The sequence below is a fragment of the Pogona vitticeps genome, chromosome 1 (genome assembly GCF_051106095.1).
Source record: "Pogona vitticeps strain Pit_001003342236 chromosome 1, PviZW2.1, whole genome shotgun sequence".
NCBI lineage: Eukaryota > Metazoa > Chordata > Lepidosauria > Squamata > Agamidae > Pogona > Pogona vitticeps.
This window is the reverse complement of record NC_135783.1, coordinates 292,685,777-292,708,332: the sequence shown is the minus strand read 5'-3', so window position 1 is coordinate 292,708,332 and position 22,556 is coordinate 292,685,777. Positions and strand designations below refer to the sequence as shown.

General features: G+C 42.1%; 1 protein-coding gene across 50 annotated transcripts in view; it reads right to left on the bottom strand.

Moving 5' to 3' along the window:
- Positions 1 to 17,139, bottom strand: part of MADD (MAP kinase activating death domain) — a 112,936-nt gene extending 95,797 nt beyond the window's left edge. For 42 of the 50 annotated variants that reach the window (XM_020799298.3, XM_072986035.2, XM_072986036.2 and 39 more), the window contains exon 1: positions 16,926 to 17,139. The gene's annotated coding sequence lies outside the window, so the exon portion shown is untranslated. The remainder of the gene's footprint in view (positions 1 to 16,925) is intronic. The other 8 variants (XM_078389929.1, XM_078389981.1, XM_078389958.1 and 5 more) reach the window with 2 other exon arrangements.
- Between the last annotated feature and the right edge of the window lie 5,417 nt (positions 17,140 to 22,556).

Sequence of the window (22,556 nt, the reverse complement as noted above, 5' to 3'; positions counted from 1 at the left end):
GCACCATCAGAGCCCTGGCAGGGGTGCCCCAAAACCACCTGTGCCCTCTTTAGAGCACTTTGGGGGCTTTTCCTGATGGTTCAAGCGGGATAACCGTCTAGCGAGGCACCACTGTACATATATATCCCGCCTATCTGGTCGGTTAAGACCACTCTAGGCGGCTAACAACATAAAATAAAACAGTGAATATATATAAAACAGTTTTACATAAAATAAACATAATAAAATAGACAAATAGAAGGGAGAAAGAGGCATCAGGGATTGACTGGAGGGAAGGCCTGCCGAAACATCCATGTTTTAAGTTGATTTTTAAAGGTACCCAGCGAGGGGGCCACACAAATCTCAGGAGGTAGGTTGGTCCACAGGCGAGGAGCCACCGCTGAGAAGGCCCGATTTCTTGTCTTTTCCTTCCGGGCCTCCCTCGGCGTTAGGCTCCTCAGCCTCACCTCCTGGCTCACACGAGTGACATGGGTAGATCTAGGTGGGAGTAGGCATTCCGCCAGGTATCGAGGCCCTAAACCGTTTAGGGCTTTGTACGTAAGCATCAACACTTTAAAGTTCCTGCCTTTTCCTCCAGCCTTCGGTAAGCCTCGGAAGGGGGGAACACTCTGTTTTTTCTCCTTTTCCCTTCCGAGGCTTGCTGAAGGCTGGAGAAAGAGGAGGGAACTTTAAAAATGGTTTCAGACAAACCTCTGCAAATGCCAATCGCTGCGCAGAGGGACCTGCGTAAGTCCTCCCATGGTGCAAGGTAAGCCCCGGGGGAACCCCAAAGCGGGGGTGCATGGTTTCGAGGCACCCCCTCCAGGGTTCTGATGGCTTCCCCTGCACCATCAGAGCCCTGGCAGGGGTGCCCTGAAACCACCGGCGCCTGCTTTAGAGCACTTCAGAGGCTTTTCCTGCACCATCAGAGGACTGGCGGGGGACCTCCAAAGCCGGCAATCATGGTGAGGGGACCCCCCCGCCAGTCCTCCCATGGTGCTTCTCCAGCTCCCTACACCTTAAGGTCCTTTAAAAAAAATTTTCCCCTAGGAACGCATTAATTAATTTTCAATGCATTCCTATGGGAAATTTGGTTTCGCAAGACAATGTTTTCGCAAGACAGCAATTTCCGTGGAAGGGATTAACATCGTCTTGCGAGGCACCACTTGTATATATAGAATTCTGAATTAAATTTGATTTATTGAAATAAAGAGGAACTATTCTGGACAAACTGCAACTATTGTTGCATATCCTGTATGATGACTACTGCACCCACTGTACTGTAACTGTTACACTAAAGCACATTCTCAGATGTCAAAGTCCAGACCCACTTTTAACCTATAACAGATGCTTGTGCAAAGTAGCCCATATATAGCATGTTCAATGATGCTGCATGTTCAAAATTATTGTTAAAAATACTGATATCTGCACACTTGGGAAAAATCTGAATTAATTATGTACTGTAGATTGCATGAACAAGACATCAAGAATATTGTGGAGTGGAGCATTTTTCAAACCACAGAAATGTTGTAGGTAAAGGATCTGCGGTTGCAAATATTAAACATTAAAGTCTGTATTTTAAATTTTTTAAGCTTTTTAAGAAATTAAATTCCATTTTACCTATAAAACAATATAAGACTAATATGCATTCAATAGGGGAGAAAAATAGCACTGTTTAATCCTTTTCCTCTTCAGAATGGGGAAGGAATAGGGCTCATTAAAAGTAAATGAAACCTATAGGAATCTGAGTGCCATTTAATTAAGGGGCTCAAACACAGAATGCACAGATGTCTTATTTCTTCTGACTTTTCAAAAATATTTTGCACTTCCTTGGCAAAAACTGATTCATGCCAACAGAAATACCCTCCAGCAAGTATCAACCCTAATTCTTTAATCCACTCCATTGCATTTTCTACAGAAGATACTTCAATGTTGTGCAGAGCAAACAAAGGCAGTTTTGTACTCAGCACTGGTACAAAAGATCTAAAATAAGTACGTACTGTATATTGTTGCTTTCCTTACTAATTTAGTCAATACTGCCTAAAAGAGGTTAGCAGAGTTGCCCAGGTCAGGCCCACCACTGTGCGTCCCAACATACCTCCTAGCAAGCCACCTCAGCCACAGAATTGGCAGTCCACGTGTCAGCTCGAGAGGAGAGGCCTGGTGAGGGCACTCTACCATGGGAGAAAGGCCCAGTTTAGCCAACAGGGGTACCAGGATATACATAGCATAGAAGGTCATGAGTCACATATTGGGACACAAGGAAATACGGGGGCAATGATGACCAGCATGTAAAAGGGTCAGGAAATAAGGAGATTCCAAGAAGGGCAGGGCCACAGGTATAAAATGGAGTGAAGCCTCACAAAAGAGGGGGAAAGACTAATAGTTAGTGGGGGGGGGGGAGAAGATTGAATGGGGCATACTAGCAAAGCCTTCACAGGAAGTAGACTGTCCCTTTACTGATATACCTGGCATAAGGCCCTGCAGACTGGCCCAGGTGGGGAGCCAACTCACCTTAACCCAGAAGGGACACTGGAGGCATAAGTGTTAGGTCGGACAACTCTTACTCTTAGAACTGAGGGCCAGGATCAGAAAGAAGCATGCAACGTAGAAGCAGTCACAGAGACCCATCTGTGACAAGGACTGAGCACAACCCAGGGAGGGGTGAGCAGAACCATTCCTTGGCTTGCTCACAAAGACTAGGATGGACTCAGTGTGAGACAGTGGACCTAGCAAGGACCAGAAGCTGTCACGTGTTGATAGAATAAAGCAAGAAACTTAATAAAGAAAACAAGATCTAATCAGTTGTCTTTTTCCTATGTTACTTCCCTAAGTAACATAGGAAAAACCTTTTGATGCACCCCTCAACCGCTGCGGGCACAGGGATTCACATTGCCATACGCAATGCATGATTTCTGCTTTCTCATAGACCATTCTTTCAGGAACACACATGATTTTTAAAAATAAGTAGCCTGGCCATGCAGCTTCCATGCATGCAGAGGCTGGATAGCACAAGCCTCAGGTAATCTGATTCAAATCAGTCTCCATAGCAACTCAGTCTCTTGTCCCTAGATCACAGCCCATTGGAACTATTAATAGAGCAAGTGTAGTCTCTCCTCCACCATATACGCACCACCCACACTACAAACAAAATTCACCTGGACTCAAAAGCTGCCTGAGCCAGCTATCAAACAAGACTATCATGGCATCAGGAAGTCTCTATCACTGCACAACAACATTTATACAACACAGTACAGCCTCCTGGTTGGAACTGCATTTGTTGTTAATTGGTAGATGTGAGTACAGCTCTGTCACTAGCTGCTGATCTAATCTACGTGCCAGACTGTTAACCACATAGGCTATCTACCAGCAGCCTACTCCTTACCATATACATACAGTATACAAGCTGGCTCCCCCAGTGTTTCCGTACATGTTCTATAATGTTGTCCTCTTTTATTTTAGGTATAGTATCAATAATCATCATTTTTCCTAGCACTCAGCACACAAAGAAAGCAGCAGCAAAACTGTTTACGTGCCTGAGAGCAGATATTCCTAAAATATGCATTTGTGTACACAGAAAAGGACAGATAAGCAAACAGACTTCATAATTCTTTCTGTGAGTTTCATTTTAAAAAAGGCCAGGGTGACCTTTCTAGAGGACACAAACAGATGCTGGCTGAAGAAATTCCCAATGGTAGGAGTGAAGTAGTGGGAGAATTAATAGCTATGTAGTGTGTTCTTTTAGCCTTCTGTTTCTGTTCATGGGGTTTTCTTGACAAAAATACTGGAGTGGCTTGCCAGTTCCTGCTCCAGGTGGATCGCGTTTAGTCAGAACTCTCCACTATGACCTGTCCGTCTTGGGTGTCCCTCCATGGCATAGCCCATAGCTTCTCTGAATTACTCAAGCCCCTTCGCCACGACAAGGCTGCAATCCATGAAGGGAATTGCAGGGCAGGACTGAATAAATCCCAAAGCAGAATTAAGAATGCCGGAAGAAATATCAACAACTTCAGATATGCAGATGATACCACTCAGATGGCAGAAAGTGAGGAGGAATTAAAGAACCTCTTAATAAGGGTGAAAGAGGAAAGTGCAAAAAAAGGCCCGAAGCTCAAAAAAAAAAAAAAAACCTAGGATCATGGCCACTGGTCCCATCACCTCCTGGCAAATAGAAGGGGAAGATATGGAGGCAGTGACAGATTTTACTTTCTTGGGCTCCATGATCACTGCAGATGGTTACAGCGACCACAAAATAAAAGACACTTGCTTCTTGGGAGGAAAGTGATGACAAACCTAGACAGCATCTAAAAAACAGAGACACCACCGTGCCAACAAAGGTCCATATAAATCAAAGCTATGGTTTTTTCTCCAGTAGTGATGTATGGAAGTGAGAGCTGGACCATAAAGAAGGCTGACCGCAGAAGAACTGATGCTTTTGAATTGTGGTGCTGGAGGAGACTCTTTGAGTCCCCTGGACTGCAAAGACAACAAACCTGTCCATTTTGAAAGAAATCAACCCTGAGTGCTCACTGGAAGGACAGATCCTGAAGCTGAGGCTCCAATACTTTGGCCATCTCTTGAGAAGAGAAGACTCCCTGGAAAAGACCCTGATATTGGGAAAGCGTGAAGGCAAGAGGAGAAGGGGATGACAGAGGACAAGATGGCTGGACCGTGTCACTGAAGCTCCCAACAAGAATTTGACCAAACTCCAGGAGGCAGTGGAAGACAGAAGGGCCTGGCATGCTCTGGTGCATGGGGTCACGAAGAGTCGGACACGACTTAACGACTAAACAACAACAAAGTGTGTTCTTAACAATCCCACACAGCTATTGCACAGCAATTCCAGACAAATTTAGCCTCCTGCTCCACTTTCCCATCTAAAAGCTTGTTCATAAAATTATAGTGGGTGCCCCCTATCTCTGCATATCGTAAAGTATTTACTTTGAAAGTGAAAGAAGAAAGTGCCAAAGCAGGACTGCAGCTGAATGTTAGAAGAACTACATAACTTGATGTTGACAATGAAGAAACTGAAGATCACATACATTCTTGTATTTCCAGTCACCTTGTATGGGTGTGAAAACTGGACAAGAAAAAAATGTTATTTGTTTGAAATGTGGTGCTACAGGAGAGCTTTGTGGATACTCTGGACAGCTGAAAAGATGAATAAGTGGATCTTAGATCAAAGAAAGCCTGAACACTAGCTCTGGAAGCAAAAATGAGGAAACTGAGGCCGTCTTACTTGGGCACATGATGAGAAGGCAGGATTTTCTGGGGAAAAAAAATAATGCTGGGAAAGGTGGAAGTAGGAAAAGAGGAAGACCAAATATGAGATGGACTAACTTCTTAAAGGAAGCCACAAGCTTGAGTTTAAAAGAGCTGAACACAGCTGTTGAGAACAGGACAACTGCTCATTCATGGGGTCACTAAATGTTGAGGGCAACTTGACAGCACATAACAGCAGCAGCTCCTATTTAATGCAGCACATATAAAGGTACAAGAGAGAACCTGTGTGCCCATATGAATGCACATTCATGTTCACTGACTTATTTTGAGACATTTACAATCCATCTTACCAACAAGTCCCGCAAGGGCAAGCAAAAGCGCTTGTCTCAGAGGATATGCACACATCTGTAGCGTTTCTTCCAAATAACAATATAGCCCCTTTTTCTTCCTCAAAATTGTTTTACCTTTCCACACTACACAAAGAGAATTTCTCTCATGCCCTCCAGAGGGTTCAACATGACCATCTGAGCAAAAAGTAAAATAAAATCTCATAAGAAAAAAGAAAGAATCCTACAAAAGGATTGATTGATATGTCTCCACCTAAACAACATAGTGGTTTCTGTTCTCAACACAGGAGAACAATATACCTTTCTCTGCAACTACAGTGGAAACACAGGTTCACTTCCTTCTCCATCAGTTTACTCCTTTAACTCAGGGGTCCCCCAACCCCCAGTCCATGCCCAGGCAGCAGTTTGTGGCCTGGGCAGGACCAGGCCATGGACACAGATCCCCTGCCCACTCGCGAGTGCTCCCCCATGAGCGCACCCCACACATGCACATGAATGCACTCCACTCCCCTGCGCAATGTCCCCCATGAGCGCAACATGGCCCTTGCGAGTGCAAGATGCCGCACGCACATGTGCGCAAGTGTGACATGCCACCGTGAGCACAACACACACCCCGCAAGCACAACACGCCCCTGTGAGCACAACATGCCCCATGCAAGCATGCCACAGCCCCTCAACTGGTCAACAGTTGGGAAAAAGTTGGGGACTACTATTTTAACTGGATGAAGCTCCTGGATACTGATGGTTCCCAGCTTAGTTGTTAAATACAAGGCTGTGTTTTCAGCGCCTTTTTTCTCCTTAACAATGAAATAATGCCATAAATGTGTGCTACATCACATCATAAAATATTTGAAATATATATTAAAAATTCAAATAAAGTTTGACTATGACATTTAAATCACTGTGGAGGTCAGGAGAAAGAGAGTGTGCCATCTCCTCCGGTGAAGGTGGATGTCCGAGAAAAGAGAGAGTGAGTGGAGGACGTTACTAAGCTAGAAGGGGTTAAAGCGGAGTTTTGTTTGGTTGAGGAGGGAAAAGGAGAAGAGGAGGAGCAATGGGTGGAGGTTCAAGGAGAAACTATAAAAGAGACAGGGTGTGTGGGGGATTTGCAGGTGAAGACAGGCATCAAGAGGAGAAGGAAAGGGCAAAAGCACGCAAAGTAAAGAGTCTGCTGGATGATTTTCCTAACTTGAGAGTCGGAGGGCTTCTTCCAGATCCTAAGTTAAAACCAGGAGGGGTGGTGATACAGGAAACCACAGAATGGACGGTCGTGGTCTACCCACGAGGTCAGGGTCCCTGGAGGAAGGTGGTCCGGCTGGACGCGACCTTCAATCAGTTGCCGCTGGAGGGAAATTGGGCACGCCACCCATGCTGTGAGAAGTGCCCCCCTCAGGAAACCCACTGACAGGGAGCGATTTGGGCCGGCTCCCCCGTATTGAAGAATGAATACGTGGTGAACTGTTATAGACAGTTAGAAAGAAAGTTGGACAGTTGGGACAGTTCAGAGCCCGTTGAGGTTGTTATTGACACTCCTATGTTAAAGGTTAATAAAGAAAGTTATGTTCCTAACTATCAGAGTCCTAATTTCCCCATACAACTCGGCGGCCCACCATCAACTAGAGAACCTTTTGACAATCACATTTAATGGACAAGGAGATGAAAAAATAAGGTAAGACTTTACTTGGGAGAAGTGCAAGGAAGTGTGCTCCAAGGCTCCAGCTACACTGCCAAGTCAAATTGGAATAATTCGGCTTTGCTGCAGCCTGATTCGTGGCCTATTTTATGTTTCTTCTTGGATCAGATTATTATACATAGCCTGCAGATTGTTTCAGTGCCAGCATCCACACTGACCCCTCATGTTGATGTGGTTTGATTTCCGCCACATCCCTCACACTCCCTTCCTTTGATTCCGCCCACTGCAATTCCCTGCTCCCCTTTTATGGCTTATTGTAAAGTCAATGGGCTGTTTAAAGTGTTCTAAAGCACTAGGGAAAAAGAACAGTTTTCCAAAATTCTCCATACTATACAAACACTTGCAGACATACCACAGAACAGTAGTCTGCAGTTTGTTATCAGAGTTGTTTCTATTTCATATCAATTTTTATCTCTCTTTTTTCTAAACCAATATATCAACATAGGTGATAAGGTGAGTTAGCATGAAACCTGAAACTTTGTTTTAAAAAGTAAAACAAACATTTTGGGATGACTAGGGAGAAAGATCATGGGAGTGGGTGTTCCTACAGTCCCTTAACCAATGTCACTTTAATACCACCCACAGACCTCCCCCCCCCCCGCATCCTTTTGCAGAGCAAAAGAACTGGTCACAGAGGGGAAAGTCTGTTTGAATCATTCCAGCTTGAAAAAAATAGAAGCCCCCAGTGGCAGAGAAAAACTCTGCATCAGAAGCAAAAAGGGCTGGACAGATTCAAATTGCTCTTTACATCATGTAGTCACTGAAAAATGCAAATTCATCTGTTATACACCCACAGCAAATCCCACAATATTTGACCATGCAGTCACAGCCTAAGACAGAAAGATAGTTCCAAGGGAGCAGTGAGAGGAAAGAAGCAGCAGAGAGGGAGGAAGGGAAGCTGAATTTCATATACTGACTAAACTAACCAGCTTTTTCCTTATCTCCAGGCTTCTAGTATAAAAATGCATAGAGTACAACAACTTTGTCTAAGAGTATAAGATAAATACTAAGGTATCAAATCTCCTGCAGGGTTTCAAAATTATTTGAGCTCATTGCACCCTTTAAAACAAACAATGGAAAACTACTGAAATAACTAGCCAACAAAAACTGTTTTTCTTCACTTATCAGTGTTTAGTGGAAGACATCACAAATTCTTCCTGATTCCATCCAAAATATAATAACAGGGGAAATATTATGCTCAATGATAACTCAAAGGGTTCCTCTCCATATGTGTCTTATTCTAGATGCCAACAAATGTGTGGAGAATGTATTCACATTCTACTGTATTAACATTACAGCCATCTGTTAGAAATGATTTCAGGTATCAGTGATATATTTGGAGAGAAAAGGTAGGGCACCATTTCTGGATGGGGTGAGGCAGTTACTGGAAAATGACAAACTACTAATTCACCTCCAACAGAGTGATACGTCTTATTATGAAATGCTAATTGAAGAGCAACAGAAAATAAGGAATAATTAGGAACCTGGCGAACTAAAGTACTCTGCCCCAAAGCCTACACTTTCTGTTAGTTTCAGCTGATGTTCTCTTGGCCTTCTAGCAAAAAACAAAGTATACCCTGAAAACCTGATGTCTGCTTAGTCTGCTATATGGAAGACAGAAACATACAGCAACTTTACATTTCCTTTCATCAAACAAGTTCTGATTCTTTCAGTTATTAATGCTTGAAGCTTACAGCCTCATGATAAATACAGAAATACGTGAAAAGCTGATAGTAGATAGAGATTGTACACTACAAGCAATAAAATATTTTCTGGCTTTCTGCAGCTTTTAAATATTTGCTAGATTGCAGAATCACCAGGTAAAAGAAGTAATTCTGCCTTTTGTGAGTAGCACCTATACTACTTCTGTGCAGCTAAATATGCCTGAATGCACACACACCAAGCAGTAAAGCTGGCAGTTGAGTTTCGAGTCTTATCTGACAGTAGCTCCTGATAGTGCAGAGGGATTAGAAGTGACCTACAACTGATAGCTTAAGCACCTGCCAACAGCATACTCACTTCAACACTGTACACTTTACCACCTAGCCAACAAATAAACAGCCATCAGCAGAAGACCACAGGGCAATAATTTGGAGGCTGGTAAGAATATACGTAGTAAAGGGGAACCTGTAGCTCAGAAGCCAGATGTGGAATTTTATGCCTATTAGTCTGTATTTTTTGACTGCCTCTAGGCTACAACTTTGAGAACCCCATTTCTGGGTCGGGACTCAGTATTATTTTTCCTACACCACATTTTGTACAAAAGCAAAAGTCACATCTGTAATACTTCTGCCTCTGGCTTACTGAACTGCTGCAGCATGGATCCCAACAGATGAGGACCCTGATCGCTTCTGGTCTAGATTCCAGGTCACAAGACATGATGGCTAAATCAGGGAAAGGGAGTCTCTGGCCCTCTACTGTGTTTTCCCCAAAATAAGACAGGGTCTTATAATTAATTTTTGCTCCAAAAATGCATTAGGCAGGGCTTATTGTCAGGGGATGTTTTATTTTACAGTCATGTCATCTTCTTCTGGTTGCTGCACAATGGTGGAGGGCAGGGTTTCACTTAACTGGGGCTTATTTTTGGGGTAGAGCTTATATTACGAGCATCCTGAAAAATCATACTAGGGCTTATTTTTAGGTTATGTCTGGGGCTGCTTACAGGGAACATATAACTGTCCAGCTACAGCAGCTCCACTGGCTACCAATCCATTCCTGGGCACAATTCAAAGAACTGTTTTTAACCAATAAAGCCCAAAACAGTTTGAGTCCAAAGACTCCAAACTATTTAAAAGACTGTGTTTCCCTTTATGAGCCTGTCCAAGTATTAAGACAATCAAGACAGGTCTTTCTTTCAGTTCCACCACCCTCACAGGTCCATTTGGTGGGGGCACAGGAGAGGGCCTTTTCTGTTGCTGCTCCTAGAGTGGAATTATTTCCCATGGGAGGCCTGGCTGGCTCCATCTTTGCTGTCCTTCTGCAAACAGACAAAGACCCTTCTCTTCTAAACGCTTTTCTTTACATGACTGGTTGACCAAGGTTTTTTTTAAGAGAGATTCTTCTATTCTGTTGTTTTACTTGAGCTTTTAATATTGTTCTTCTTTATAAGTTTTAATATATGTGTTTAATGCTTTTAAATATTGTAAGAATTTGTTATTTTAGCTTTGTTTCTTTTCATAGTGTAAGCCACATTGGATCTTTTAGGAAAAAGGTATCATATAAATAACTATACAATAGTTATTTTAAATAACTATACAATAAAAAAGAAACTAAAACTAGTTGTGGATCCCTGAGGAAAGTAGCTGTCTGATACTACTGTATAAGCATTGGCACACATTGTTGCCTTATCCATGCATACTTTCTATAGGTCCTGTCTTATATAGACTAAGAAGGCATAATCCCCACTGAACACCATAAAAATTTCTTTTGCATAAGCAAGCAAACAGACTGCACACTATGCCAGTCAGTTGTTTACGTATTTCAAAAAAAACCTGTAATATGTACAGAGGCTTCCAATATTTCAATGTGAGAGTGAAATGAAAACCTTGAAAATATTTTTCATTTGCTAGATGTAACACACTTCAGCACTTCATCCCTGATTTCATTATTCCAGAAAAAAAGAGTATTTTGGGTTGTCAAAAAAAGTTGTATAACACATGTAAAGCATTTATTTCATTGCCCAGATTAAAATTCTGAACATTTCTAGTATATTCCAGTTTTTTTCTGTTGGCTATTTCCCTACTTTTTGACCCAACTCCGGGAGGCAGTGGAAGACAGGAGGGCCTGGCACGCTCTGGTCCATGGGTCATGAAGAGTTGGACACGACTTAATGACTAAACAACAAAAAATTCCCTTCTTAAAATAATCTAAATATTTCTTCAACAAGATGTATTGTCAGCTTTAAAGAATTATAGATGTTTAGCAACCTGAACGTAACATGTTATCTCTAGTTCCCTTGGGTTCTATTATTTTGTTCCTACAAACTACAACAAATATGTAGTGAAAATCGTTTTAAAGATACATTCAAGGTTAAGCTGTGACAACACAGTGCCACTATTTTTCTCACAGTAAATATGTCAGTGCAGAATTTTATGTAACAGAACTGTAATGATTCATCTATTTAGTGTTATAAAAATGGTTGATTATGTAATTTTGCACAGTGTAAATTAGTTTAGCTTATTAAATGTATATATTGATTCTACAACCAGCAGAAGTCCAAAACTGATTCAGAACAAAATTAAATATTAAAATATTGGCACAGTCATTAAAATCTAAAAAAAATTAATAAAAGTGTTCATCCAAATATCACATACGTAAATCAATATCTCATTAAGTAATGAAATGAACAGCAGAAATAGCTATTAAAAACAGCTTTGATTAACTGTATCAAAATGTCCAGGCAAGAGAAACAACTTCATGTGAGGCCAAAAAGATGAACAAGATGATGCCAGATGGTCTTCTCTGGGAATAGTATTCCACAATGAAGCATGCAAATCATGTATACAATCTGCACATGCTCTAACAGAGAAGGAATCCTCTGATTAATAAGGGGGATATTATTATCTCACAGGGCTGAACCAGGCATCGCACTAGTGGCATTTTCTTTCTAGTCCCTTCCTCCAGCAGTTCTTCTACAGTTGTTTTGGGGAGGGCAGGTAGGTAGTGAGGAGGTGTCATAATTGTCCTGTTGTTCCTCTAGTGGAAGTCCACCACTGAAACCTTCCCATAACTGACAGGCATTTCTCCCCAACAGAAAAGCCGTACAACATATGATCCTCTCTTCCATACAGCCATACATGACAAAAAGAAGTTTGAGAAGAGAGGAAAACAACCATTAATTTACTGTATAACCAGCTTTTTCTAGGGTTATAAAGGATTCAAAGCATCTTACGTACACTATATAAGCACATCTGTAAAAGAAAAATTGTCCAAAAGAAAAAAAATGTAAATTACACAAAAACTGCTACATTAATGTATCAACATTATACAGTACAACATCTCTATTATTCTACTTCATAAACTTTGATCAAATGCAAAAATCTTAATCTTTTCTCTAAGGATTTATAGCAAGTTGAAATGGAAATTCCACAAATAGCATAGTGAAAAAGCACTTCTTTTATACTTTTACAGATCCCACAGAATATGATTTGAGAGCTAAAACAAGTTGCCTGCCTGAGGCTCGGGGAGCAGAGGGGCTCCAGTCACAGGACAATTCAGCATTTAAGCTGTGCTCAAAAGAATGAAGGTAGTTAGTAAAATAAGGGGACTTCTATTTTTTTTTCAAACTGGAATGATTTGAACAGGCTTTCCCCATGTGATCAGTTGTTTTGTCCTCCAAAAGGACAAGAAACATGAATGTGGATGGTATTCTGGTGACCTACTAAGTTGTGTGTGATGTTTTGGATAGCAGGATCACTTACCTCCACAATCTTTCTCCCTAGTCATATCAAAGCATTTTTCAATATTTTTAAACAAACTACCAAGTTTAGCACTAGATCACCTCTACAGAGGAAAAAAGGGGAGATTAAAATCAATGTGAAACAGAAGCAACTGTGATGAACTGCAGCAGACCACTATGTCTCCACAGTATGTGCATATACATTATGAAGAATTCTGGAAAATCATCCCTTTTCCCCAGCATCATGCAACACTTAGAACAGCCACCAGCTTTACAATCAACAATAAAAGGAGAGCAGGGGATTGGCAGAGAGTGGGGTCAAAGGAAGGGAGGTGTAGGCTGTGGTGCAGATAAATCTGCTTCAGCTAAAGGGGCCAGCATGGACAATCCTCATTTTCCATGTGATCACTTGACCCAAACAGAAGTCTAAAATAGGCTATGAATCAAGCTGCAGCAAAGCCTGATTCAGCTTGCCAGTATAATCACAGCCTAAGTAAGGCTGGTCTCATACACTCCTTCTGCTTTGTCCCTTTTCCCTGCACTAAGCTACAGTACGGCATTCTGCACCAACTGAAGCTTTAAAAAGCTTGAACAAAATTTACAGATAACTGATTGCATAGATTACAAAAACATCCATAACTACAGCCTTGGCCTCCAGATATAGCTAGCATGAAAACATTTTACTGGTCACAGCCAACATCAGAGGTCAGAAGTATTATGAAAGGATTATATAAAACGTAGTGAAGTGTGTGTTATTAGCTTTTGTGGATTGATGTACAAAGCACTTTGACTGTTCAATTCTATCTTTGTCTGCTCAGATGTAAGTGTGGCTACAGTACTGTAACTTCAATGGTCTTTATATGTATTCCTGCATACTTTTATAATTCATTTAAAATATACCCTTTGTTTTTCTTTACTCCTTTATCCACCCTATTTTTCCTCACCACATTTAATACTCTGCTAAAAACATTCTCCTCTTAAAAATGTCCATCTTCTGACTAGTGTAGAATCTGCATGTAGCTTCTGCAGTCACTTGCCATTTTATTGATACTTTAAAGACTAACAAGTTTTATTTGATATAGACTTTCACAGGCTATAAACCACTTCTGAATTGGAAGAAGTGGCTTATATAGTACACAAAAAACTATGCTTAATAAAGGCACAATACCACTTATTATTTTTGACAATGACAATTTGACAATTTAAGACAATGTTAAGATTAACTAAATTTATAAAAGTAGCCAAGGTGGGGGAGACTTCACAGCATTTCTTTTCAAAGTATTGGCCGTCAAGGAAAAGAAGGTTTCAGACAAATAACCAACAGAAAAGAAGAGAACGTAAAGAAAGAATATCTATATATGTTGGTTGTTGTAGGTTTTTCAGGCTCTTTGGCAATGTTCTAGGTTTTTCGGTCAAACAGACTGAAAAACCTACAAGCATTGGATCCTGGCTGTGAAAGCTTTCGAGAATACAATAGCTATATACTTTGTCAAGTATGTGTTATATAGCTGTAGCTTTCAATATACTGTGTACACGGTAGCCATTTTCTGTTTTGTTTTACTTTGAATGCATTTACTCACTGAACAGAAACACGTGCCTATACTGGGAGTGTACTACATGTCAGAGCTCTTGACACTGATTTAGGTAGCAGCTGTTCTCTGTTAATTGCATTGAAAAGATACAGAAACTAGTGTAGGCACAATCAAAAGCTTTTTATATACATCAGATACTTCTTTGAAGACATTTAAACATCCCAAGAGAATCACAGCTACATTAAAAAAAAGTTCAGAAAAATCGAAGAGCAGCAAACCCTCACTGATGAGGATCTTGATGATAGGAGCCTGGTGTTTTGTGAATCCAGAACTTTTGTTATTTGACTGCAAATAAATGTGTGGATGGTCAGATATTAAAATAGCTATGCCCTCCAAAGCAACATTACAACTGCACTACAGCAGATGGTAGAAAGAAGCCATGAAAAGCCATTCCTAAGCTCCTTAATACCTCATTCCTTCTCTCTCCAAGATATGACAAGTATTTATTGAACTATTTCATTATTAGAATGCACAATAATTATAGTCCATTAGCAATTTAACAGTTGTACATGAAATATTCCTATTGTTCTTTCCAGAAACTACACAAAATTCCTCCACTCACGAAGAAAATAAGAGAGATTTTGAATATGCAAACTAATAATTATTTGAAATGTAAGTCTTTGGTGCTGGACTCTAATTTTATGGTAGCAACTTATACCTTCACAAACACAATTAAATTTTTCAGTTCATTTTTCTACATTTGAAATGACTGTTCTCTTAGAGAATATTTAGGGAAGGGAATATTTAGAGCTATTCTGAGCATCTGTCCCACAGCTATAGAACTGAGTGTCTCTGAAGATTCAACAAAGTCCAGTGATTTTCTCGAATTTCCTGACAGGGCCCTAGAAATTCATTTGAGTCTCTCGAGTGTTATTCTTCAAATCTGAATATTACTAACCTGCAGTGGACAAAGTGGACTGGTTATGCTAGTAAGCTAGGTTCCGGAGGGTTATACATAGCTGGCTGCTTCCTTGGAAGCCACCACATTCAGGTACCTTTAAATGGCAGCCCTCAAGAGGATCAACTCTATGCAGTTTTTGTCCTTCTCAGTGAATAAAGGCAAAGATTGCGCTAAGCAACTTAAGAAAGTGGCTGTCTGGAAAAGACCTCATTAAACCTAATCCAGTTTAGGGTGGGGAATACAAGAGGCAAGATCTCCTTTAGTCAAACTTTCATAGATACTATTGTTCATTGTAAATGTTCCAGGTGGAGTTGACTAGAATTTTTAAATGAACATTCTTTCAGTACGTCAGTGTATGTAACACTGTAACCAAATGTAACATTAGTAACCAAACATTATATATATCTGTATAATTATAAATATTTGTGTGTGTGTGTGTGTGTGTGTGTGTGTGTCTGTATACACACTCTGTGTGTGTGTGTGTGTGTGTGTGTGTGTGTGTAAAACACACACACACACACGTTTGGTTACTAATATATAGTAGTAACCAAACATTATAGAAGGCATTATCTATATGGCTGTGCAGCAAGCAGGGGGATGTCTCATTGCAAAATTTTAGGGAACTCTTTTCCAATCATAAGCCAGCTGTGCTCAAAGTCAAATCAAGTTCAACAGATTACAGCCTATAGTATGTCTACAGTATGAGCCTAACAGAGCAGCAGCTCCACCATCCCTTGATTACGCATTTTGTAATATTCCAGCTGAACAGCAATTCAAGTCAAAAGCGAGTAAGATCAACCACAAGCACTTCCTGCGAGGCATAGCAAATGCACACAGGCACACTTACACTGACATTTATATATGTATGCTCATCATTTCTATATGGAAAGGGAGAAGATCCAGGGGCTGTGGGGTAACATAGGATCTCCCTGAAGGGACATACAGGTGCTGTGAGACTAAGTTATTGGTTGAGCTCAGCAAGGAGTGTCTGGAACTGTGTTGTATCTCCTTGCTCTCCCTGATTACCTTGGTTAGCCATCCACAGGGGGAGCAGGTCCAGGAAGAACGGCTGCAGCTGTGTCCAATAGCAATGCTCAGCCCCAGCCCAGAGAGACAGATGTGTGATCCAGCATGGGGCCAAGAGCAGCATCAGCATCACATGCACGCTCAGCACAAAGGTGGGACGGAAGGTGGGAACACCTCAAAATTCCTGTTTCTTTCCCCAACACACACCCCTCCAGCAACTCCAGTGCCTGCCTGCTGCAGTCCCCTAATGGTCCAGGCTTTTATCCGTCTCTGCTTCCGCTCTTCTCAAGCTTCTCCCTTCGACTACACCTCCCCACACCTCAAGGCAACTGCGTCAGCCGGCGAACCCCCCCCTCCCCACCTTTTCACTTCAAAAACCCACATCCATGTCTGCCCCACACACACACAGAGACGCATCCCTCACCTACTTCTCCATCCGTGCCTCCTCACCCCCACCTCTCCTGCCAGCACACCGCCCTGCTGAACCACGAGCCCCTCTCCACCAGCCGCCAGCTGGCGGTCTTCCCACCTCTTTCTCCTCTCCGTGGCCCTCGGCTTCCCCTCCTTTCAACCCAAGCCCACCCGCCCCGGCCCCCGAGCAAGTCCCTCGCCTCCTCACCGCAGGCTAACCGCCCTTCCCGGCGAACCTGCGCCGCAGCCTCTCAGCCATTCCTTCCCCCCCCCCGCATGTCACAGAAGGGAGGGCGGGGAGGCATCGTCGTTATCCGTTTAGCCGCGCGGCTGCCGCGAGGCCTGCTCTTCTTACCTGTCAAAAGGAGGCCGCGTCCTCCCCTCGTTCACGCAACTCCGCTCAGCCTCAAGCAAGCCCGGCCAGTTCCGCATCAACAACGCGGGGAGGAGCGAACCAACAATCAGGAGGACGGCGGGGAGGAGGCCGTGAAGAACGAACCATTCAGCCACTGGAAGGGGAAGGAACGGATGAAGAAAATCGCGCCAAGCCGCGGAGAGGCGCTGTGGAGTCACCGCCAAGGCCTCGGGCGAGCACCACGGCCAGCGCCTCCTTGGGCTCACGGGACGTAGGCCGGGCGGAAGCTCTGGCCTAGCCACTCCCCTGAGGGGTTGTGGTGGTTATCAAACCCCCACCCCGGGCCCTGCCTAGAGACCATGTGCTGCTGAAAAAATCTGTGATGAAAAATAAAAGTGGGACATGCAAGGAATAATTGGATCCTTAAACGGTGTGGCAAATGAAAGTTTTCCATGCTGAAAGCAATCTCCCTCAGTGTTAGCACACATTGGTAATGAGGGTATTTGACCAAGGACGGTCATGCACAGTCAGCAGTGACTTTTGAAATCAAATCCCTTTTAAAAGTAATCAGGAAGCAATAGGTATAAAATCAGCCATATCTCTTCCAATTGACTGCCCTGTTCTGAAATAAAGACAAAATAGAGATTCCAAATTCCTTTCAATATACAAATTTCCAAGAGGGTAGTCTTGATAGTCCGTTGCCTCAAAAAGAACAGACTCATGTAGAATTGTAAACGTTTAATGAGTCAGGGAACGTTTAATGGAACTTAGCCACTGCCCTCAAGTTGCCTCCCACCCTGGCTGCCAGATGGGTGGTATATAAACCAAATAAATCAATAATGAGTGATCTCCAAAATGTCCTGTCTTCAGCAGCCCTGCTCAGCTCTTGTAAACTCAGTACTATAGCTTCCTTTAGGTCATATTTGGTCTACCTCATGCTGCCTTCTACCTTTCCCTGCATTAGAGAATTCTTCATTCTCATGATGTGCCCAAAGCAGGGCAGCCTCAGTTTTGCCACTTTTGCCTCAAGATATACTTCAGGTTTGATTTGCTCTAGGACCCACGTGATCATCTTGATGACAGTCCAGGGTATCTGCAAATCTCTTCCCCAGCACATTTCAAACAAATCAATTTTTTTCATTTCAGCTTTCTTTACTGTTCAGCTTTTGCACAGTGATCAAGAGTACAATAGTGTGTATTATCTTGGTTTCCAGTGATACATCCTTACATTGATCTTTTCTAATTCCTTCATTGATGCTCCTCTGAGTCTCAGTCGTCTTCTGATTGAACAAGGTAGACAAAACATTTAAATTATTTCAATTTCTTCATTATCAAAATTAAAGTTGTATAGATCTGCAGTACTTGTAATCATAATTTTGGTTTTCTTAATGTTCAGCTGAAGTCCTGCTTTGGCACATTCTTCTTTCACTTGTACTAAAATCATTTCAAGTTATTGCTGCTTTCTGCCAGTAAGATTGTGTCATGTGCATATCTTAAATTATTCATGTGTTTCCATCAATTTTCATTCTTTCTTCATCTAGTCTGGCTTTCCTTGTGATATGTTTTGTATACAGATTGAACAGATAAGGAGATAAAATGCACTCTTGTCTGACACCTCTGTCTATGGTAAACCATTCTGTCTCTCCATATTCTGGCCTGACGGTGGCTTTTTGTCTACAATATAGGTCAGGACAATGAAGTGCTGAGGCACAGCTATTTCTTTCAGAACAACCCATAATTTCTCATGATCTATAAAGCCAAAGGCTTTGCTGTAGTCTACAAAGCATAGACTGACCTTCTGAAATTCTTTTGTGCACTCTAGTAACCAGCAGATAATGCAATATGATCTCAAGTGCCTCTTCCTTTTTGGAATCCACCTTGACATCAAGCATTTCTCACTTTGTACAAGATAAAAGCCTTTATTGCAACACCTTGAGCATCACTTTTCTTGTCTGGGAAATTAAAGCAATGGTCCTATAGTTACTCCATTCCTTGGTGTCTCCTTTCTTAGGAACTGGAATGCATATTCAACACTTCCAGTCTGTGGACCATTGTTTTGTTTTCCATAATTGTTCGCATATTCTTCCTAGGATTTTGACAAATTCAGTCTCTGTGGCTTCAAATAGTACTATTGGTATCCCACCTATATCTGGTGGTTTCAGAGCAGCTTTTACTTCACTTTCTAGAATTGCAGGTTCTTCATCATAGGATTCCTCTTCAAAGGAATCTGTTGTCCTTTAATCTCTTCTGTATATGTTTTAATTATAGTATTTCCACATTCACTCTATTTTTCCCAGTCATATAGTGTGCACAATTTGCAATAAATTGATTGTTGGCTTTGCAGAACTCTGTGACTCATTCTCCTCCTTCACTCCTGTTCCAAGACTAAATTTTCCAACATTATACAGTATTCTGTTTCGTTTCCTACTTTTTCATTTTGGTCACTTATCATTCTAAGCATGTCCTGTTTTGTTGTGTGAACAATTTCCTCCTGGATGTTTGTATAAAAACTTTCAATGTCACCATCTTCAGCATTTGTATTTGGAGCATAGACTTGAAGAATGATTTTACTGTTAGGTTTCCCACAGAGTCTGATATTATTCAATCAGCCTTTATATTATAGCCCCTAACTGTATGTGCTACATCTTGCCTCAATATTAAAGCCATCCCATTTCTTCAGAGTTTGATATTTCTAAAGTAGAAGTTTGTAGCTATCAGACTGAATAACCTGTTCCAGTCCATTTTAGTTCACTGACACCAAGCACTACAATGTTTATGCATTCCATTTCTTGCTTTAGTTTCCAATTTTTCTTGAGTCATACTTCTCACATTCCATGTTCTAATTGTATGTGTTGTGCAGCATCAGACTTTCCTTTCCCTTCTGTGCACAGCAGCCACTAGACATTCCTTTGGCTTTAATCTAGAATGTATCATTAGCTACAATGCTATTTATCCTTGTCCTTTGCTCTTCCCCAGTAGCTACCATGGTTAGCTACCATATTTTCCCTTTCAAAATAAAGACATACACCATAAAAATGCAGTATTTCATAATAAGTAGGATCTCTATTTTGTCCCATCCTTCAGCCACTCACCATAAAAAAGGCAAAACAACACAATACACCCTTTTATTTGGGCACAATTCAATCTTCGGCAACCCAACAATCCAATATTCTGTTCCAAGTGAATGCAACTCATGCAACGTATGCTTAGGCATTTTGTATATGGATTTAAGCATCTTCCGAAAGTTTTGTAACATGATTGCAAGTACTCTGGATTAACTGGAGGAATAGGGGGTTAAAGAGAATAGATTACTGTGCTTTTGGGGCACAGAAAGGAGTACAAAAAGGGTGGAAGATGAAAGGGGGGTGGAAAGAAGTTTAGAAGGGGTGGAGATGGAAAGGGGAAGGAAAGGAGTGGAAAAGGTCTATGCTTCATGAATAAATAGTTACTGAAATCTTCCTTAGAAGCCCTTTCTAGCATGCATTTATGAATCAGATAGAAGGAATAGGGGAGCGGGAGGGAGATTGGGATGGATCTATTGGTAGGTGGGGCTTGTTAGCCTTGGAAGGCAGGCCATCTAGGAGAAAGAAAACTCCGATTTCAAACCTCAATTGCCTTGTGGCTATATCCACCGATGGAAAAGGCTTCAAGAGTTAACCTTGAGGCAAAATCCAGAGCCAGAGTCCCAGAGGCAGTTCGTGACGTTCTGGCAACTCCTGCAACATCACTGGAACCAGTTGTATTCGCTCTTGCCTTTCCATTGGACTATTCCAGTGATGTGGAGAGGGGGGTTTTGCTGCGTGGGTAACAGTCTGTCCTCCATATTATTTTACCCATTTTTCATGCTCCAGATTTGCATACAGCATCAAAATAACACGGGAAGTAGCACTTACTGTCTTTGCTCAATTAGCATAGAGCATGATGCCAGGGGCTACTTCCGACGGTGAGAGAGATCATTGCACCTCACTAGGTAGCTACCGCCCACCTTAAGTTGGGCAGCCCCCAGCAAGTAAGGTGCTGCCTCGCATGGTCTGTTAACCTCACGGTGTGCATGGGGTTTAAGGTGAAAGCCGACAAGCAGATTGATAACCTTGCACCATGCAATAATCATAAGAAAACTTCTGCCCTAAAATTGGGCACCTGGACATTGACCCCTGGCTTTTCTGACAACCTGCAGGAAATAGGCAACGCACACAAGACAGCTGTCATTACCATGGAACTGAGTAGGCTGGAGATGGACAATGTTGCCCTGCAAGAGACAAGATTGCCAGACTCTGGATCTGTCAAAGAAAAAAAATTCTAATTCTTCTGGCAGGGAAAACCATTGAATGAGACCAGGAAATATGGCGTTAGTTTTGTGGTTAGAAATACTCTGCTGAGATCCATTGTTCCACCTACTGCGGGGAGTGAAAGAATTCTGTCTCTGCAGCTCTACTCATCAGCAGGACCGGTCACCCTCATTAATGCATATACACCAACACTGTTGTCTACAACAGAAGTCAAAGACAAATTCTATTATGATTTGGCAGCTATTATCAAAAAAATCCCCGAGAGAGATCCACTGTTCATTCTCAGAGTCTTTAACACTTGAGTTGGTGCTGGTAACAATTCTTGGCCCACTTCTCTAGGCTGCTTTGGCACTGGGAAGATGAACAAAAATGGCCAATCCTTGCTGGAGTTTTGCTGTTATTATGGCCTTTGTGTCAGCAACACATTTTTTAATATGAAGCTTCAACACAGAGTCTCTTGGAGACATCCAAGTTCGAAGCATTGGCATCAGCTCAATTTGATCCTCACTAGACGCTCTAGCCTTCCTAGTATTACGATCACACATAGTTATCAGGGCGCTGATTACGATACTGATCACTCCCTGGTGTGTAGCAGAGTCAAACTGCAAATAAAGCAGTCTTTTAATAACAAAAGAATAATACCAATACAAATGTACTTAAAAGTAAAAAAATCAGGAGACCAGGAAGTGAGCCAAGACCAATTCCGATTTTCATTATTAAAAGTGTCAAAAACCCTAGTTCAGTCGACCTGGTTCTTTCAAATGAGGTTGGCTAAGTCATTGTGGTCAAGGTATCACACGAAAAAGGAAGGAAGACCACATATTGACATCAGCAAGACTCGCAACAAGAGAAAAGTAGAGGAATTTGCCCAAGTGCTTGAGGAAACTCTTTCAGGCCCAGGTGTTGCAAATGCACCTGAAGAATAGGAACATTTCAAGAATGCTGTTTATAACACTGCCTTGTCCACATCTGACAAGAAGACGGTGCTTCCCGGATAGCCTGCCCCAGGGCAGCTTCTGCACAAGGAAGGGGCACTGCTCTCCTGTGAGGGGTGCTGGGGGAAGGTTTAGCACCAGCACAGCATGCCCCTCCACAAGTGCGACACACACCCCGGGCGGGGCGGGGGGGCGGATACCCATGTCTGCGGCCCAGTTCCAGCAAGCCCACGGACTGGCACCGGGCCGCAGACCAGGGTTTGATGACCCCTGTTCTGTATGGAGAATCAGTGCAGGGAAAGTGCCCCAGAGGAAGACCACAGCTGTAATACAAGGATATTTGCAAGTGCGATCTGAAGAGGAGTGAACCATTGTATACTACATTTCACTGGGGAGAAGATTCTGTC